Source organism: Taudactylus pleione, unplaced genomic scaffold (genome assembly GCF_031769625.1).
Source record: "Taudactylus pleione unplaced genomic scaffold, aTauple2 ptg000465l, whole genome shotgun sequence".
NCBI classification, from domain to species: domain Eukaryota; kingdom Metazoa; phylum Chordata; class Amphibia; order Anura; family Myobatrachidae; genus Taudactylus; species Taudactylus pleione.
This window is the reverse complement of record NW_028284867.1, coordinates 206,996-228,308: the sequence shown is the minus strand read 5'-3', so window position 1 is coordinate 228,308 and position 21,313 is coordinate 206,996. Positions and strand designations below refer to the sequence as shown.

Genomic DNA, 21,313 nt, shown 5'->3' with positions numbered 1-21,313 from the left:
CAGCTCGCCCCGTTTTGTAGGCGGGGAGGGGGGGTAGCTGCACAAACGCAGGCGTTCCCTTAGGAACGCTTGCTGTTTGTGGGCGGCCCTACTGACTTCACTCGTGATGTCAGTAGTGGACTTCCTGCAGGGTCTCACCGCAATCCCGATGGTCACGATAATCGCGTCCATCGCCAGGCCGCTCGCACAAGCTGTGGGTGGTCACCCACAGCTGTGCGAGCGGCCTGGAGGCCGGAAAAAAAAAGAACGCCCTGATTCAGAGCGAGCGCACGCAAACAGCGTGCGCCTCTGAATCAGGCCCCAAGTCCCCACATTTTTATCCAAAAATAGGGATCTTGCACATTTTATCACCTGCTATGAAAACAGTTTCTGCCTATGGAGTTTTCGAAAATGCAAACCCTCTGGCAATTGGATAGCGTGATACGTACGGATGCGTCAAAAGTTCGCACCCGCAAACGATTTTTGCCAAACAGGACTTTTCAAACCTAATTAAATACGGCCCTAAGGGAGAGATGTACTAACTCTGGAAAATGATAAATTGGAGAGTGATAAACTACCAGCCACTCAGCTCCTAACTGTCATGTTACAGGCTGTGTTTGAAAAATGACAGGAGCTAATTGTTTGGTAGTTTATCACTCTCCAGTTTATCACTTTCCAGAGCTCAGTACATCTGCTCCTAAGGCTTAGTACATAAGTGAACACGTACTAACCAGTCAGCTTCTAACTGTCATTTATCGAGCACAGTTTATGAAATGACCGGTAGAAGCTAATAGTTGCTAGGGGCAATTTCTCCACTTTATTTCTCTCCAAGGTTTGATACATTTCCCCCCACAGTCTCTTCTGTAACCTTTGGCAACCCAGGCAACTGCCTAAGTTGCCTTAATGGTAGCGCTGCCCTGGTTATTATAATAATCTAGATTTCTGGGTAAAGGAAGTGAAAAACAAGTCAAGCTGGATCTTCCTGTTAGTCCAACATATCAGAAACAGCCAGTTCCCCTGTCACAGTCTGTGATATCTGCGTCTGTTTACCGTCTGCAAGAATCACATTTGTCAGATCTTCAATTTAATAGTCTTATTTTTCCCAAACACGTGCTGCAAATCTAAATGTTAGCCAAGTAAACCTCGCAGAGAGCTTTTTTTCTTTTCTATTTGAAGTACAGTACATGCTACCACAGGATATACAAAGTGAGCAGAATTAATCACTATATAATGATAAATACCAGCTGTGCCGAATAGGTTATGTATTGATTAGTCATTTTTTGTAAGACACCTCTCATTTTAGATAGACAGAGCATGGTCTGTGCAAATGTGAATCACTCCCACTGACCCGTGTGCAGGCGTGGATGTGTCATGTCTGTGGACAGTAAAAAGTCAGACTGAGTAATAAATTAGGAAAACAAACCTGTATATCCTTCAAAGTGATTTTATTTTTTTTTTAGAAGAACAATGGCCCTCATTCAGAGCCGTTCGCTATTTGCGGTCGTTCGTTTAAAAACAAGGGGTGGCTATTCAAATGATCCGTACGCACATTGCAGTCTGTTCACACCTCTAAGTCTGAACGAACGAGCAAAACATACGCTCGTTTATTTGTTAAAAACGCCCCCTGGCCGCTCGCACCATACGTCATGTCCGCTATTTATTAGATTAATCGAGTACATCGACCAGCGTATGAACTGCTCGCTATTCTTGTGGTTGGTGTTTGCTACCACAAATTTGCGAGCAGTTCTGGCTATAAAATAACCCAGTGACGTGGACAATGACGCTGCTGTTTTAAATATACACACCCATAAAACGCCCGTTTTGACCTTTAAGCACGCCTGCGTTCGGATCTCCACTCCCCATTTTCAAGCACCTTCCCCTGTTACCACCCACATACGCCTCATTCTGTCACTCAAAATAGCAGGCACTCGCAATATAGCGTACAAACGATTTTCGGCCGCACTGACTGGTTCGCGCATGCGTACTAAAAACCCTACGCATGCGCAGATGTGCAAACATCGCTCGGAACGAGCGTACTGCCGCTAACGAGCGGCTCTGAATGAGGGCCAATGACTCCTGTCCTGACCCAAAAGACAAAGTGGTTAAACTCAACTTAAAATATGGGGCCTAATTCAGACCCGCTCGCAAGCGGGTCGATGTTGGCCAAGTGCGCATGCGCACGATGGAGGCGGCTCCGTCTCCATCTCGCACCAAAGGGGACGTGCTGTCGATGGTGATTGACAGCACGCCCCCTTTGGTGGGCGTGCCAGGGGCGTGGCTGCCCAGACGGAGGCGTTCCCATGGGAACGTCTACCGTCTGGGGCCGGCCCCACTGACATCACTAGTGACTAGTGATGTCAGTTGGAGTGCTTTTGGCTCTGATAGAGCCAAAAGCACTCCAGGGCTTGCGGCAACGAGAACCTACCGCAAGGGTCTCGTTGCAAGCCCGATGGTCGCGATGGTCTTGACCATCGCGACCATCATTTTGGCCGCTCGCTATAGCTGTGGGTGGTCACCAACAGCTATGCGAATGGCCAGGAGGCCGCTCTTAAATTCAGAGGGACGGCCCTGATTCAGAGCGAGCGCTCTGTCAGAGTGTCCGGCTCTGAATCAGGGCCATGATCCTTAATTCAATTGTTTCACAATTACTAACTTTTTTATTAATCATAGATAATTTTTATCTATTTTTTTCCCCCAGCAACTCTTGTTATGATGAGTGTTTTTTTTTCTTTTTTTGTGGATAACACCCCCCTCCTCTTTCCCGTTTCTATTTTGAATTTTCTTCTCATATCCCACAAAAAAATGAAAACGCAACAAAAAGGCTTCCACCAACGGGGAATAGTGGCTTAGCCCGCTAGATGTATGGTCCGCCTTAGTTAGACGGGTTTGTAATTTTTTTGTATTACAAGTTATTTTTGTCCACCACTTTGTTACACTATGTTGTCATTTTGAAATAAGATGTTTGATAGTGCTGCAAGAGAAAATGTTTTTATATCCACTAATTTAGCACAGGTAATCGAAATAGGAAATTAAATGTGTGCACCGGGCTAAATGGGTCACAGATATGCCTATTAAATGGTGTCCTGTATCTGACACATGGCTTGGAGCCATATCACAAAACTCCATTATTGGGGGAGGTGGGCTCCATGTGATTGGGTTCCATGTCCAAAGCTAACTAATAGGGAACGCAGGGGCGTCTTAAGAAAGGAGGGGGCCCATGTGCACTCCCTGTGCTGGGCCCCCTCCTCTCTCCCCATGTGGCCGGCAGCCGACTGATGCGGCTAGCCAGCCACCGGTGCCTTAGTAGATTCCGGGCACTAGAGATTGCTCGGAGTCTACTGGGCATGCGCAGAACGCCAGTAAATGGCCGTGGTGGCCATTTTTCCGGCATTCTGTGCATGCGCAATGGAGTCCGGGCACACTCTAGTGCCCGGAGTCTACTGCGCATGCGCAGAACACCGGAAAAATGGCCGCGACAGCCATTTTCCGGTGTTCTGAGCAGCGCAGACAGCCGACGTGGGACCACGGACCAGGTAAGTCTAAAATAATATGGGTGCAGTGTGTGCGGTGCGGGGCCCCCGCACACACTGCACCCATTATAGATACGCCACTGAGGGAATGTAATTCTATATATCAATGGACCTCCCCAGGCACCCCCTCAAGCTGTAAGTGGGTGCCGTTGAGACAGCATCAGTGCTGTCCCTACGATCTTGTGCACTGCTAATGCAAAAGTCGTTTTAACCCAAGTGTAAGTACTTTTCAGGCATGCCAGGAGACTGTATATGTTACTACCATGCGCTGTAGCCAAAGTTGGACTGGTCCACAGGAGTGCAGGGGAATTCCCCGGTGGGCGTCCCCAACCCCTCCTCTAATGTCAGGTTTACAAACCATGCACTCCAATTATACATTGTTACTCTATTAGACAGTCAGCTACCTTGTAAAGAAGGAACATGGATGAACATGGGTGCTTAGTTTGTCTCTATAGAAACTACATCAAGATTAATTCTCCTGCCAATCAAATTTAGCAGTTGGGTTAACATTTAAATATATATATATGGACCAAAAGCAGTTTAATATTCAAGTTGTCTGCAGGTTATATGCTCTCTAATGATTGGCCAAGCATCTGTGGTGGATGGCGACACCTCTTAATGGGCCCCTACCGCTCCCCTTCATGCCCCAGTCTGACGCTGGTTGTAGCTTATATGTAAAGGATTTGGCAGACCTATATAAAATTAATATGAAATATGAAATGCAGAGTGAGATTTTGCACAACTTGTTTTTGGTTACGTTCCATGGTGTCGCCCCTACACCATAGTTTTACCCTAAGCCCCAGACCTAGAAAGAACACCTACAAAGAGTTTGCAGTTCAACTAGATTGGCCTGACAGGTCCTTTCCTTGGCTCCCACCTCTTGGTCCACTCCTTTTCCTCTCAGTTGCCTGCACGGATTTCCCCTTCTATCCTATCCACTTACACTCACTGCTCCTCTAGTTGAGTGTGTTCATACAAATGTTTATACTGTGCTGACATTCAATACTGTACTCAGTCTTGGGGGTCAATTCAATTACATGTGAGCAGCCCAATCTCGTTCTGGACTGGCTGATTTTTGTATGCAGTCCTCACAGGCTGCAAAAAAAAAGAAATCATCAAGTCCGTAGCTAACGTAACTGTGGCATATAGCCTCACTTACTCGTCCGGACTCGAGGAGTGAGTTAATTGAATCGACTTCTTAATATATGCTCCTCTATTGTGCATCTTACTTTTTTATACCCAATAGAAAAGTCAGTTGAAAAAAAATATATATATTATATTATGGGTTGTATATGGCATGGGTTTGTAGTAGGGATGTGCAGGCTCGGATAGGTTTGAATTTTCCCGCCAAGCTCGAATTTTTCCCACCGAAAATCGGGTCTCAGAAAGAGGACTTTTGTCCAGGAATGATAATTTTTTTTTCCATGAAAGATGACATTTTGCCTCTTTCTGAGACCCGATTTTTGGCGGCAAAAATCTGAACTTGGCGGGAAAATTTCGAACCTATCCGAGCCTGCACATCCCTAGTTTGTAGAGTCATCAAACTGTATGTAATTGTGGTGGGCTCCAGTATGCACTCTAAGGGGTAAATTTACTAAAGTGAGAGTTTTTAGAAGTGATTTTTAAAAGAGATGTTGCCCATAGCAACCAATCAGATTCTACTTAACATTTAACTAGCACCTTCTAGAAAATAATAGCTAGAATCTGATTGGTTGCTATGGGCAACAAAACCACTTCTAAAAACCCGCACCTTAGTAAATATACCCCTGTAATTTTTTTAGTGCGGGGTTAGGCAACCTGTGTCACTCCAGCTGCTGTGGAACTACACATCCCAGCATGCTCTGCCACAGTACCAGCATTTCCTAACAGCAAAATTATAGCAGGGCATGCTGGGAGGTGTAGTTCCAGCTAGTTTCTGATTGGTTGCTATTAGGGATGTGCAGGCTCGGATAGGTTCGAGTTTGCACGTGGAGTTCGGATTTTTCCCTCCAAAAAAACGGAACTCAGAACGAGGCAAAACGTCATCTTACATGGACGAACATCATCATTCCTGGACAAAAGACCAGGAATGATGATGTTCGTCCATGTAAGATGACGTTTTGCCTCGTTCTGAGTTCCGTTTTTTTGGAGGGAAAAATCCGAACTCCACGTGCAAACTCGAACCTATCCGAGCCTGCACATCCCTAGTTGCTATGGGCAACATCTCTTCTAAAACTCTCTTCTAAAAACTCTCACTTTAGTAAATTTACCCCTAAATAGGCTTGACCTGAGGTTATACATAAAAAAAAAATATCTTACCTCCTTGTCTGTTATTACCCAGTCTTGTGTTATTACTATTTTGTTCCCAATTGTAAAGTGCAACTGTGCTGGTGCTATATAAGTAACTGTTAATAAATAATAAATAAAAAGCTGGACAATTGCATTTGCTCTGCACAGTATTTACTTGTTTCGCTGTTCCCACACAGAGCATGCAACAATCACAATACATTTTCAGACGGGAGGTCATGGGTCATACAGAAAATAAATAAAACAGTCCCTCCCTGGTTAAAAATAGGTTTAATAAAGTGTTTGCAATAACTATTTTAAATGAAGAAAAAAAATATAATATAACACACACCTAGTTCTTAGAGGAGAGTCGCGTAGCAGTGCCGAAGTGTAATTGGCTTTGTGTTTTCCCAAGCCAGATGTGGTTTTGCTAGAAAGGATGACATGTATGATAATGTGCATTCACTATGCTGCAAACAATACATTTTTAATGTAGCCTTTAGATCTGGGAAGAATTTGGCATATCTCTGTGAGCCTTTGCCTGTTTCCCCCCTCCCGGCGTGGATGCTGAGAGCTAGGCTGTGCAAGGAGACCTCTTGACAGGGAACATGTGCTAAGCGAGAAGCAGAAAAGAGGGACTACGGAGATTTGCAAATACACAAAACCCTCTGCACCTGCACTGATAATCCAGGGAGATTTTACTGTGCTTAAAATAATGGATATTAAAAAAAAAAAAAAAAACGAAATAAAAAATCAGAACTATTCATTCATTTGGGTGTGCAACCCCCCTGCAGCATATGTGTACCTTATCGAATTTCCTTAAACGCTAAATAGCATAACATCGTTATGTACTGACGGTATGGTCTTTAAATGTAAAACGTTCTCTATTTCCAGCAGACAAATTACTGGTATCCTCACCATCATATATACGTTTTACTAATGCATTCTTGTAATGAAACAACCTGTGCCAACCTCAGCATTTACTAGGCTAATGTAATTAGGGGTTCCGGTAAAGTGTTTTTAGATGAATAGTTTCATTATTACGCGTGTGGTAGGAAACGAATGAGCATTTAGTACAGAGCTGCGTTTAGGTAGACGGCACTGTTGGATAAGAAAACCTGTGCATGGTAATAACTAAAGCGGGCTGTGGGCCTGATTCAGAGCCGGACGCTATTTGCGCTCGCTCGTTCAAAAAAGGGGCTGGCTATTTAAATGAACCGGTCGCTCTTTGCGGTCTGTTCACGCCTCTATGTCTGAACGAGCGAACAAAACATGCGAACGTAATTTTGATAAAAACGCCCCCTGGCCGCTCGCATCATACGTCATGTCCGCTATTTATTAGATTAATCGAGTACATCGAAAGGCGTCTGAACTGCTCGCTATTCTTGTGGTTGATTTTTCCTACCACAATCATGCGAGCAGTTCTGACTATAAAACAACCAAGTGACGTGGTCAGTGACGCTGCTTTGTTAATTATGCACACCCTTAAAACGCCCATTTTGACCTTTAAGCACGCCTGCGTTCGGATCTCCTCTCCCCGTTTTCAAGCACCTTCCCCTGTTACCACCCACAAACGGCTCATTCTGTCACTCAAAATAGCAGGCATTCGCTATTTAGCAAGCACACTATTTTCAACCGCACTGACTGGTTCGCGCATGCGTATTAAAATCCGTACGCATGCGCAGTTGTGCAAACATCGGTAGGAACGAGCGAGCGGCCGCTTACGAGCGTCTCTGAATCAGGCCCTGTATGTGTAGCTTGGATAAACAAATGCCATATTGTGTGTAGGACAGAAGACAATAAAAAGGACATGGACTTTGATGTTTAGTTGCCTGGCAGCTACTGTATGTGGAGCTTTTCAATGTCACACTAAATAGATGAATGATTGTTAATGGAAAGTGTAGAGCTACTGTGCAAAGCAGCAATCAAATGGGAAATTAGGAAGAAGATAAAGATAAGGGGGCTTATGTAATAGGGTGCGAGCTGGAGCCACTGCGGGAACTCATGCGAGTGTCCCCGTATTTTTTTAAAGCGCCAATCATTTAAAAGGCTAAAACCAGATGGGCTGCATGAATTCCTGCACTGGTGCCAGCTTGCACAGTATTAGACTCAAGGATTGCGCAGCAGAGAGTAGTTCAGCAGGGCAGACATTTGTTAAGAAAGACACAGTTAAAATTGTCTAAATAAAAAGTATTTGTTTACTTTAAATCATACTTTACTAAAGAGGTGTCGCACCTTCTGGGAACCGTTTGCCCCATGTAGTATTGGAGTACAGCAACAGCTACAGGCTAAGGCCCGTATTCAATTCGAAGGGAAAAGCCGTTTTCGCGTGTTTTGGGGGGAAACTTTTCGCCGATGACGTCATTTCGCCAGGCGGAAAAGTATTGCTGTATTTGAGCGGACCCGCGGAAAGTCAATGCAATGTAATAAGCGAAAAAGTTTCGCCTATAAATAGCAGGCGGAAAAAGTGCAGAATTGGGGTTTTGGGGTGCAACATTGTGGGAACCCCCGTGCAGCCTTCAGACAGTCCCCCAAAGGTCAACTGTGTCAAATAAAAAAAAAAAAACGTTTACGGAAACACCCCAAAAAAATCACTTTGAATTTGGGAGCAAAAAAAACAAATCTTGGGGGACAAAGTTAAAAACTAGCGAACTTTACTCTGGTGGGGTCCCCAAGTATGCCCCAGGTGTTTTTTTCATTGCAGGGGCTTGCGGCAGGTGGATTTTTCACATTTTTTTAAACTTAACTTTAGCAACTTTAAAATATGCTGACCCCCATTTTCAAGTACCCCAAATTTGCTGGGATAAGTTATTTTCTGCAAAAAAACTTCCAGAATACTATTCTGCATCACATATACTAAAACGCTATTTAGCAGCTATTGAGCCCGTTTAAAAACACCAAATACCTTCAGCAAGCCAAATCGGGGGGTACCATAGTGAACCCCCATGTCAGAGCATCTTTTGGGGGGTGTCAGGCCGATTTCCCCAAATCTGACATGATTTTCCGCTTGTTTAAGTTTCGCCAGGTCCCGTTTTTGCCCACTTTCAAATTGAATACGGGGATAAGCAGGCACGCGCACGATACTTTTCCGCCTACAAAACACGCGATGTAGGCGAAAAGCCGGGAGGTGAAAAAAGTATCGCAGGTCCGCTCAAATTGAATACGGCTCTAAGTGTTGCTTGGAAGCTATACTTGAGGGACAGTAGATGGCGCTGTATTGTAAAGATGTACCACTGCACTGGAGGAGGGATGATGGCTCTAATGAGCAGGAACTACACCAGGCACTGGAAGGCCACACATACCAGGATGCGGTTTGCTATTTGGAGGTTGGAGCCGAGTTGCGTCAGGGAGTCGCTGCCATCGCTGGAATCTTCTTCCAGTAAGTTGCGCCTCCAGTCTTTCTTTGGTGAGCTTGAATCTGTAAAGAGGCAGTAAAGGAATATGAAAGTGCGCTAAGCTGATTGGGATTGACGTCAGTGTATTCGGAAATGAAATTCTCCGAATAAAATATAGAACAAATCTTAATTTTCATATTCCTTTACTATTTATACAAATAGAGGTGGACCCCCCTTTCTAAGTGCCGCCACAGATTGTGAAACTAGCACATATCCTTTGAGCGAGGTATATCAATATTTGAAGCTGTAAAGAGGAAGTGTCTGAGGTGATGTCAGCATGGGACTTATGGGAAATCGTCATCATCAAAGACCAAAATTTGGCAACTGCGCCTTCTCCAGGATCGTAATATCTGTGCATTAATTGTAAAGTGTATGGCAAATCAGATGACTGCAAATTTCAACCTATTAGGAGAGCATCTACTCTAGCTTCATCAAATAAGGACCACGAGAACTGCGCAGAGCTGGATATTAAGTCAGGTTGTAGTGTGTCAATGTAAACAGCTCATCGCACCTGGAAATGCGTTCTGCGAGTATAGTGGTGCAAAGGTAATGAACGACCCAGCAGTTTTGGAAGCTGATAAGGTCTGATTAATTACTCCTCGCCATGTCCTCAGCAAATGAATAAGGGCACCGACATAAAGGACTCTACAGCCATGACTGCTTGTTACCAAGTTCCTGGAATAAATTTAGCACAGTTATTGTTGTTGAAGGCAAGGTCAACGATAATCGCTACTTAATGGTGATCTTCACTTCACGTTGAGGCACGTCTTTCCCCTCAGAAGGGGTATCTCACAGGAGAGAGTCCCATCCACATAACACATGTGGAATGGTTTCATGACCATCGCACAGAGGTGGCCGCCGACTCGATCGTCCATCTGCGGCTTTATGCAAATGCTGCACAAAGCCCCTCCCTGGTGTACATCCATCTGTATGAATGTGCAAGGACTGAGATGCCCACTTTCACCATCCTTAGACGCTGTAATACCGCCTGGTGCGTCTTTAGATGTCACCATCGGTGGCACCATCTGAACTTGCAGCAGCCCTACGGCAGGTGCAGACTGACTGTCTGAGTACGGCCTCTGAAGTGAACGATTGGGCGTCTGTGTATTTAAACACTTCAGCGACACGCCCACGACCACACACCCATAACATGCCCATAAGATGTACCATCTCCATTCATTTGCTTAGTCACCTCCTAGTCCCCACCCAGGAACGCCCACCACTTTTCCAAGGCAATTCTGATATCGTGCGTCTAGATTGCAACAGCGCCTTCATGTGTACAACCTGTGTAAAGCATGCTACATAGGAGTTTTTTTTGTTGCTCAACTCCGTGGACATCGGCCTTGCGTGCGGCTGTGTACCAGACCCTATACTGTACCTTTAACAAAATCAGAGGGACTTAAGCTGGCCATACACTGCATGATAATGGTGCAAACCAGTTTACCAAACGACTGGATTGAAGCACTGTATCATTGTTCATTGGGGCGTAGTAGGTATTACCGCCAGCCACATGGCCGGCGGTTCAAATCCCGACAGCAGCAGCCCGGCAAGGGTGAAAATCCAGATCGTCAAAAGGTAAGTATCGCTAACTTAATTCTACCACCTAACCCTCCCAAGGGGGTGCCTATCCCTAACCTCACCCCCCCCCGGAGGTGCCTAACCTAACCCTCCGTTCCCCTAGCCTAAACCTAACCCTCCCGGGGGGGTACCTAGCCCTAAGTCCCACGGGAGCCCTAAAACCTAACCCTCCCCCCCCACGGCTGTCCGCGCCCGGCTTACCTTCGTTCGGCATGCGTGGTACTAATGACAGGTTTTTGACACCTGTTATTAGTACCACGCCGGGATTAGAGAGTCAGGAAGCCGTCAGTCGGTATTTAGACTGTCGGCTTGCTCATTGGGCCTAGCGAGGCCGAATCCCTGGATTGAAAAAAACTCAATTCCAGGATTGAGTTCGTGATGGTGGCACTGGCAGGCAGCAGCAGCGGCTGCACTCCAATCCAACACCCCCCCCACCCTCAGTCTTTATCTCTCCCCCCTCTGTTTCTCAGTCCTTATATCTCTCCCCCCCCATCACCCCCTGCCCCATCCCCTCAAGTACCGGCCTCCTCGAGCTCCTCTCTCTGCGGCTGTCTGTCTGATGATACCCGCGGGCAGAGAACCTCCTCTGATCGTGGTGCGGGTGGGCGGGCTTGTGCCATGGGCGTGCGGGCGGACGGTTGGGGGTGCAGGCAGAGGCGGCTGGCGTCAGGCTGCGCACAGTCTCACAATCAGGGGCAGCGTCCGAGCTGTCTGCTGCAGGTGCACAGCGCTGCCTGTCAGTAAAAACAAAAACTCATGCGCCCATGTTCTGATTAATCCAGAAATTCGCCCGGGATTGGATTTTAGACCGAAATGACAGGATCCTGCCTATCCTGATCCCGGGATTGGCCACCCTAATTGGGTCTGATTCATAGTTGTACATAAACCTGATGGTTTGCGTACAACTCCGATGGTGGCCGATCAGCGTATTCGCAGGATCTGTTCTATATCTGGACAATTGTATCTGTATCTCTACTTAACAGGCTGTGGCTGTTTGGGGGTGGAGCAGAGGTGGAGTCAGGCCGCCTCACAGGGGTGCATTTGTCCCTCTTAGCAGCTGACCCGGGCCCTAGCCCCTCCAACAAGTCCCTGCACGTGTAATTAGTACCCGCTTCCCTCCCCTCTCGATGCCTTTGGCCCTGAAGATGAGAAGCAGCATACCTCTTTAGGCGGTTGGACTCTCAACAAAATGCTGCATATAGCGGGTCTGCGGGGAAGGGGGCGGAGCTAAAATGTACACAATTGCCACTTTAGCCCCACCCACTCTCTACAGACAATTCCCGCTATAATTTCCCCGTCCTGCTCAGTTCACTAGGAAGTGAGCTGGATGCAGGCGATCCGGCCACTCATCCGGGGGTGTGGGGGTCAACCCGAAAAATCGTAAGGTAAATATTGCTGTGAACTCGCCGATGCTATTACATTTACTCCTATGAAATGAATTTGCCTGTGCCTTGCACGCGTCCTACTGTACAGGGTATCACTGACAGAGATCTAGGTTTCTCCTTCCGCTCAGCACATCCTGTATGACACAGTTGGCGTAGTGGTTAGTATTACTGCTTGACAGCACTGGGGTCTCAGGTTCGATTCCCACCAAGGTCCCATCTGTGTGGAGTTTGTATGATCTCTCTCCCAAGTTAGCGTGGCTTTAATCTCACATCTGTGCGCAAAAAAAAAGGGGGGTAGGGCTCTTGGCCTTTCTCATGTACTTGCAAGTTTAAAGTGCAGAGGGAGTTCCCCCTGTAGTTCAGCCTGCCCGTCCTCAGAAATTCAGTAGCCAGCCACCAGGCCCAAGATCGTCTCCCGAGAGCAGTGTACACAGAGTGCTGTGATCTATGCTGAGTACATAACAGTCAGGATGAATCCTCTGGGAACCAGCGGCTCAATACAACAGAGGAAGCAACTGTCATGAAAATGGTACATTCAGGAACTTGTCGAGATGACTTAATTCTCAGCCTGTTCCCTCCTGACACATTGTGTAATAGAACACAGGGGGGTTTGTGTAGGAGGATGGCGGGGGACGGGTCTGCTGACTAGTGGAAGAGCACTGACGTTTGTGTTTTTGAGAACAAGCGGGGGGAATCCTGAATCACAAAACTGTTCTTTTTTTTTTTTCATCGCCCTCTTTTATTTTCGAAAACTTGTGTGGGCTGTAGAGTGACTCAGTGATTTCCATTCAATTCCAAAAGGGGACAGCTTGCAGCATTTACAGGCGGCACGACAGAGACGTCGGGCAAGTGATCCTCTCAAAGGATTCATTCACGTTTACGTTGAAATCGAGCATAAAGGCAAAATTGTATCACACACTCCGTCAATGACTCCATCGAACATTAAGGTGCAGCCACAATGAAACCAAAGGATCGGGGGTGGGACTTCGGCCTCTTGTCATCTTCTAAACAGAATGACAAAGTTACTATGCAGGGCAAACAGGATTAGATTGCGAGCTTCTATGACAAAACATTTTGGGGCTGAAACTATAAAGCACTCTTATAATAAATTTTCTGGATTGTAAATACAAGGTTTGGTTATACTTTGGGGTAAAACATAGAGTTTCTTCAGACAGTCCCACTGTAGTGGCTCTTTAACTTTAAAATGATAAATTTATTTTAAAGGGCCTTTGAAATGCGATTCAACCAATTTCATTCTATTTTATTTTAGTTGTGGATCGCCGGTATGAAGCCGGCGGACCTAATCCAGACTGTCATATCCCGGCAAGGGTCATCAGACAAACGTCGGGAGACCGACATCCCGATCGAAGGGGCGTCGGGCGTCGAGCGCAGATAGCCGCGCGGGGGGGGAGGGTTAGGTTTAGGGCTCCCAGGGGGGACTTAGGGTTAGGCACCCTCACGGGAGGTTAGGGTTAGGCTAGGGGAAGTTAGGGTTAGGCACCCCCAGGGGCAGGTTAGGGTTAGGCACCCCCCCCCCGGGGGACTTAGGTTTAGGCAGCAGGGAGGGGGGGGTTAGGTTTAGGCACTTAGAGGGGTGATTATGGTTAGGTACTGGGGGGGAGGTTAGGGTTATGGGTAGAATTAGGTTAGTTGTACTTACCTTAGGGACGATTGGGATTTCCACTGCTGCCGGGATGCTGGTGTCGGGATTCCAACGCATGTCCGGCGGTAAATCATACCGGCTCCGTGGATCGCAAACCTGCTCGTTCCCTATGGGAAGGAGGTCCAGGTTGCGAAGAGGGATCCTTTTGGATCCCTCCGCCCCTGTCCGGCTCCTTCCGCCGGACATCAATGCTCTTGTGCGCATGCGTGACCTGTAGGTCGCACATGCGCAGACCCATCACTGCCCCGAAATGAGCAGTAAAAGGATTCACTGCTACGAAAAGGAGCAGTAAAGCTGCTCGAGGGGACAGCTGATTTCGCATCAGAAGTCACCACGCCGGAGCAATGACGAATTGCTCCGGATTACGCGGCGAGTTAGTATGTTAATTATCGCGGCCCATAATTAACATCATGAATAGGCCCCATAGTCACAGATGGATATGTAAATTATGCTGAATTGTAACAGCAGTTAAGACGGTGATGTGAAATGTAAGGTCGTTATTTAGGCCATGACAAGCTATTGCCCACTGTTATCAGTAATTTTAGGCTCCATAAAGTATACATACAGTATATCACTCCTGACACATTTAAGTAGAGATTTGTGATGGATGCAGCTGTTTGTTTTTCCCTTCTGGGCTCTGCTGGCTCACAAAATAATTTCCTTAAGCTGGGGACACGATTATGACCCGTTCATTTGATATTGCAAGAGTCCAATGGTCAAATCGAAGGAATCGAATCTTGCGCGCTGTTTCATTTTCATCCGATTCGATGGAGCCATATCGGACCAGAAGCGCAGAGTGTACGCACCTTCCACCATTCTTGCGACCGTTCCTGCGATGCTCCTCCAGCAGCAGCGACGCCTTTGCGTGCATAATTAAACCTGTCAGGTGGCTTGCTACGCAGTCTTGTGTAAACTTTTCAACATCAGTAAATGAGATACATGTTGTTTTAAAGACTTGCCCTTTTATCACTGTACACAGGTGTATTTGACCTATACATAGTGACACTGTACAATACATGTTTTGTTTTTCCCCCCACTCAATAAAATGTCACATATCACTGGTTGTCTTGCATGATTTGTGCTAATGTATTGCAGTGGGCTAAATGCAAACATGCTGTACGCCATTATTCTGAAGCTATGTGAATTATTTAGTGCAAAATCCGAGAATAAATCCATGGTGGCTACTCCCATGAGCCATTAAACCTGTATATAGCCTATACCTATACCACTATTCATAAATATTGTTTAGACATTTATCATATCATTGAATAATATATTTTCACTCAAAGAATCACAGAAGTTTTTATTTATTTTTTATTTGAGAGGTTATGTATATTACAACAAGTTCAGTATTATCTCTTCTAGGGCTTGAGAAGGGGTGTAGTAGGTATTACCGCCGGCCGCATTCAAATCCCGACTGCGGCAGCCCGGCAAGGGTGAAGATCCTGATCGTCCCTAAGGTAAGTATCGCTAACCTAATTCTACCCCCTAACCCTCCCTTAGGGGTGTCTAACCATAACCTCCCCCCCAAAGCCTAACCCTAATCCCCCCTCTAAGTGCCTAAACCTAAGCCCCCCCTTCCCCGCTGCCTAAACCTAAGTCCCCCGGGGGGATGCCTAACCCTAACCTCCCCCCCAGGGGTACCTAACCCTAGCCCGCCCTTCCCCTAGCCAAAACCCAACCCTCCCGGGGAGGTGCCTAACCCTAAGTCCCCCCGGGACGCCTGTCATTAGTACCATGCCGGGATTAGAGAGTCTGGAAGCCGGCGGTCGGCATTTAGACTGTCGGCTTCCAGACTACATCCCTTGAGAAGATACAGCCACTGGCCTCACTACGAGGGTGCGAACAGCACCGAGTGCCACCCTCCGAGAGGTTGACACAAAAATGTTGTCTCCTTTTCATTGACCTGGAGCCGGGCACTGCACTGTGATGTTATTGTGCAGCGGCCGGCTCTCAGTCACTGAGGAGGAGCCGGATGTGCGGAGACGGTCTTTGGGGGCAGCCCTGGATCTCCAGGAGTGATAAAGCCAGCGGCGGTTCGATTTCTCTGCAGACATGTCTTCTCACCAGCGGTGGCGTTGGACTGTGTGGGATGCGGTGGCACCGCTAGCTATTAGCATTACCATGGGAGCATGTCTGCGGTCCGGGTCCCCTGCAGACATGTTTCCTCTCCAGCGGCAGCAATGGGTACTGTGTGGGAGAGTCCATTCGGCTCAGCAGCTGCCACACTGGCACAGCTGCAGCTCCTGTGTAAAAAGGCGGGAAAAACAATTTTGACGCACTCCATCAGTCAGTCAGGGAAGAGCAGCAGGTATGATGGAAGTACACTCTATCCTCCAGACACTGAAAAGCGTTACACCTGCGTTTTTCTTTTTTTTCTGCATTAAAGCATTACACTATTAAGAAGTATGGTGCATACACACGGTCAGATTTTTCCTTCAGGTCTGAACGATAACGATTTAAAAATCATTCAGTCGTTCATATCTGAAGGAAAATCTGACATATCTGACATGCCTGAACGATGGACGATGAACGATGCGCGTTCCCGTTTGTCAGATAACGATATCTGACATCTGATGTGTTTGCAGTCAGACTTGGACGATTCCATTCATTTTAATGCAGTAAAAAATCGTTCAATCGTTCAAAACGTTCAAAACTTTGGTAAAATCGTTCAATCGTTCATCTGACGAATCTGACAAATCTGACCGTCTGTATGCTCCATTAGTTTACTTAATATTCTTAACATCTTCACAGATGTTCTGAAGTGGTTTAGTTATGATAACCCAGGGGGCCTATGTTCTAAGCTTGAACCTATTACATAATCCCATATATATATATATATATATATATATATAACGATGATGATTATCCGTTTAGTCAACATCGACTTTCGGACACTTTATGGATCAGTGAGCACCACGCTTCTCTTTCTCTGACTGCTTCCTTCAGGTAATTTATCGGCATGTTCGTGTCAGCCTTTATTGTGTCCAGCCAACAAGTTCTTTGGCGTAGGGATGGGAATCATTTGATATTTCATCTGAAACATCGGTTAAATGGTTTCGATGTTTAACCCTGCAATGTTTTTGATTCAATGTTTCATTACCATCGCAAGATTTCTCCCCCGATGTTTTTCCTACTTTTCCAATGTTTTTTATTTTTTTTGTAACACTGTGTGGTGCTGTCACTGCTTTGGGCTGCCAGCTGGCTCCTCTCACCTTGTTTTATAGTCAGTTACAACTTAAGAAAAGAGTACACTGACTGGGCTATGGCTGCTGTGTGCATGGTGCTGCTGGGGGAGGTGGCTGACTGAGTGAAAGACACTCTGGTCAGCCAATTAGCAGCAGCACATAGGGCAGTCCCAGCCCTGGCTCATTGTCACTGGTGCTGCTCTCAGTGAACAGTGGTTGGCTGCTTGGGGTGTCTGGCTGCTGCAGCTATTGGTAACTGAGCTGTCACTCACAGTGTCACTGTCAGGCCCTCACTGCATGTGCACTGTGCATGTGACAGACCAAGTGTCTGGCATGACATCATTGGTGAGGAGCTGAGAGAGCGAGAGGGAGGACTTGAGGAGACAGAGTGTGTTTGTCATGAGACAGAGGAGCTTATTCAGACCCGCTTGCAAGATGCGATCGCTCGCTGGCAAAAAGGGGCCAGATATATAAATGAAGCGCTGGCACTGCGTCGCTTAAGCATGCCCACTATGTTTTAGCGAGCTACGGCAAAGTGCGCTCGCAAGTGTCTGAAGACACCCCCTTGCCTCTCACAACACACGTCATCTCTGGGAAATGTATGATTTATCTGGGCCATCGCGAGCCCCCAAAACGCAGCCCTTGGGGTTGCCTTTCCCCGCAGTAAGCACTGCGATCAGTGCGGGCTGAAATACATGCAGGTGACGTGTACAATGACGCTACTTTGCTAATTATGCACGCTCTTTAAACTGCGTTTTGGGGGACTCGCACACCTGCGTTCGCAACACCATTCCCCTGTTCACAAGCATCTTCCCCTGTTACCACCCACAAACGGCGCTGTCACTCAAAGCAGCGACCTGATAGTGGCTTACGAGCTACCAAAATCAGATCACATATGGCTTGTGTACGCGCACTGCGAATTATACGCATGTGCAGATGGGCGAAAATCACTCACAGCGAGCAATCGCGCCTTAGCGAGCAGGTCTGAATCAGGTCCAGAGACTTATGCTGAGGGTGGAGAAGAGACAGAGAAAAAAAAAGAGCAGGCTCTGAAAGAGTAGAGGGCTTGATTCAGACCCGCTCGTGAGCGCTCGCAAGCGGATCGATGTTGGCCCAGTGCGCATGCGCATGACGGAGGCGGCTCCGTTGTGCGCATGCATGGGACCTGGATAGCGACGGGCAAGCCGTCGCTCCGGGTCTCGCTACAAAGGGGGCGTGCTGTCGATGGTGAGTGACAGCACGCCCCCTTTGGTGGGCGTGCCGGGGGCGTGGCTGCCCAGACGGAGGCATTCCCATGGGAACGTCTACTGTCTGGGGCCGGCCCCACTGACATCACAAGTAATGTCAGTGGGAGTGCCCTCGGCTCTGATAGGCCAGGAGGCCGCTCTAAAATTAGGAAGGACGGCCCTGATTCAGAGCGAGCGCTCTGTCAGAGCGTCCGGCTCTGAATCAGGGCCTCTGTCAGTGTTACTTGTTTGTGGAGGTCGAGGACATTAAGGTACTGTTCCACTATCACCAACAACAGGAACAGCCAGCTACACTGCCAGTGCCCTGCCAGCTGTAACACACAAAACTTCTGCCATACTGTCTGTCACTAGTAGTGCCCTGCCAGCAGTAACACACAACACTTCTGCCATACTGTCTGTCACTAGTAGTGCCCTGCCAGCAGTAACACACAACACTTCTGCCATACTGCCTGTCACTAGTAGTGCCCTGCCAGCAGTAACACACAAAACTTCTGCCATACTGTCTGTCACTAGTAGTGCCCTGCCAGCTGTAACACACAAAACTTCTGCCATACTGTCTGTCACTAGTAGTGCCCTGCCAGCAGTAACACACAAAACTTCTGCCATACTGTCTGTCACTAGTAGTGCCCTGCCAGCAGTAACACACAACACTTCTGCCATACTGTCTGTCACTAGTAGTGCCCTGCCAGCAGTAACACACAACACTTCTGCCATACTGTCTGTCACTAGTAGTGCCCTGCCAGCAGTAACACACAACACTTCTGCCATACTGTCTGTCACTAGTAGTGCCCTGCCAGCAGTAACACACAACACTTCTGCCATACTGCCTGTCACTAGTAGTGCCCTGCCAGCTGTAACACACAAAACTTCTGCCATACTGCCTGTCACTAGTAGTGCCCTGCCAGCAGTAACACACAACACTTCTGCCATACTGCCTGTCACTAGTAGTGCCCTGCCAGCAGTAACACACAACACTTCTGCCATACTGCCTGTCACTAGTAGTGCCCTGCCAGCAGTAACACACAACACTAGTAGTGAGTACTGACAATAAAAATAACATGGCACCACCCAAAAGTCATTTGTGAAAACACTTTGATAGATAGGAAAGATAATGAGCCCAAAACAGCTATTTGCAGAAACTGCAGCAAGAAAATAAAAACATGTGCAAACACATCTAATTTAAAATGCCACCTTGAAAAAAACACCCTCTTGTGTTGCTTTGTATGTGTGTATATATATTATTATTATTACTATTAAGTACAAGAGGGTAGAGGCCCTGCTCGTGTGAGCTTATATATATATATACTGTTTGCCTCCATGAAGCTATCCATAGTATAAGCTTATTTTAAAAGTTTTAGTCTATTATATGTTTAAGTACAGTTTGCTTTAAAAAAACATCGGTAAACATTGGTTCCAGAGAACCAATGTTTATATCTAAGTAATGTTTTGTATTCAATGTTAAAAACATCGGTACTTTCAATGTTTTCTCAGTGTCACAGGGAGCAGTAGTAGCAGACTCCGTGCGAAAGGTGGATGACGAGCCAAGGTGTCAGTGAGAGGGAGACAGCGGCCATGATGAACCGGAGTCACTGGGCGGCGGGAAGTAGCAGCAGCCGCAGCAGGTCGCTGGGCATGGTGGCGGTTAAAAGCAGGTTTGGGGCAGAATTTCGGCGTTTTAGTCTGGAAAGATCAAAGCCAGGAAACTTTGAAGACTTCTATGGATTGTTGCAACATGTGCATAAAATCCCAGATATGGATGTATTGGTGGGATATGAAGACATTCATGGTGACTTACTTCCCATCAATAATAATGAGAATTACCTCAAAGCGTTAACTACTACCAACCCTTTACTGCGGATATTTCTACAAAGAAAAGAAGCAGATTACAGTGCCTTTGGCACAAACACTTTAACCAAAAAGAAGACTGTACTTTCGACAGTGTTGCGCCCAGATACCAACCGCAAGAAGCCCCATTTGGTTATTGGTATGCCTAGTGATTTCAGGCCAGTTTCATCGATCATTGATGTTGATATTCTTATTGAAACCCACCGCCGAGTTAGTCTCTATAAACATGGAATGGAAAAACCTCTTGGTTTCTACATCCGAGATGGCTCCAGTGTTTGTGTAACACCGCACGGCTTAGAGAAAATGCCTGGCATTTTCATATCCAGACTTGTTCCTGGTGGACTGGCTCAGAGCACTGGATTATTAGCAGTCAACGTTGAGGTTCTTGAAAACAATGGTATAGAAGTTTCCGGTAAGAGCCTCGACCAGGTTACAGATATGATGATTGCTAATAGTCACAACCTCATCATAACGGTCAGACCAGCGAACCAGCGGAATAATGTTGTTCGAAACAGTAGAAACTCAGGCAGCTCGGGGCAGTCAACTGACAGTAGCACAAGCCTGTATGGCAATATCCTAACCCAGCACATACTCCAGAACTACCACCCTGAGGAATCGGAGAGCTTACAAGATGAGGAGGACATTATCATAGAGGATGAAGGGGAGCCACAGCAGATTCCCAGTGTTGTGCCATCCTCAGAGAGTCTGGAGTCCCTAACACAGCTTCAGTCCTATCCTGATGGGGACTGTATATTCAGAATAATGACAATACAAGGGTCTATGCCTCCCAGTTATTTAAACCTGCATGTGGGGACATTCGTTCTGACCATTAATTACTACTGTCTTACTGTGTAACTTAAAACAACTATATGACCTATATATCTGTTTGGTGTTTTATATATGAAATGCACTTTGTCAGTGAAAAACATTTTTTCATACCTTCCAATCATTTATGAAATACTGGAGATCAGGATAACTTATCCATTTTTCAGATGTTAATAACCTGTAGTAGGTCACGCAGTTCTTGTAATTATTATATGTTTAATATCTTGTATTGTCAGCTGATACTATTTAACTATGAGATTTTGTGACTATTAGATCTGAATAAAGTGATACATACTATCAGCACAGTCACAAATCCCTGTTCTTGGCATTAAGGGGACCATCTTTCTACCTCTGATAAATATTACCTGGCATATAATACGGAGAAGCCACCCAAGAAGTACTATATGTAAATT

At 46.5% G+C, this 21,313-nt stretch overlaps 1 pseudogene; it reads left to right on the top strand.

Annotated features, from left to right (window-relative positions):
• The first annotated feature begins 19,802 nt into the window (after nt 1-19,802).
• Nucleotides 19,803-20,943, top strand: LOC148504583 (partitioning defective 6 homolog beta pseudogene; annotated as a pseudogene).
• Nucleotides 20,944-21,313: the final 370 nt, after the last annotated feature.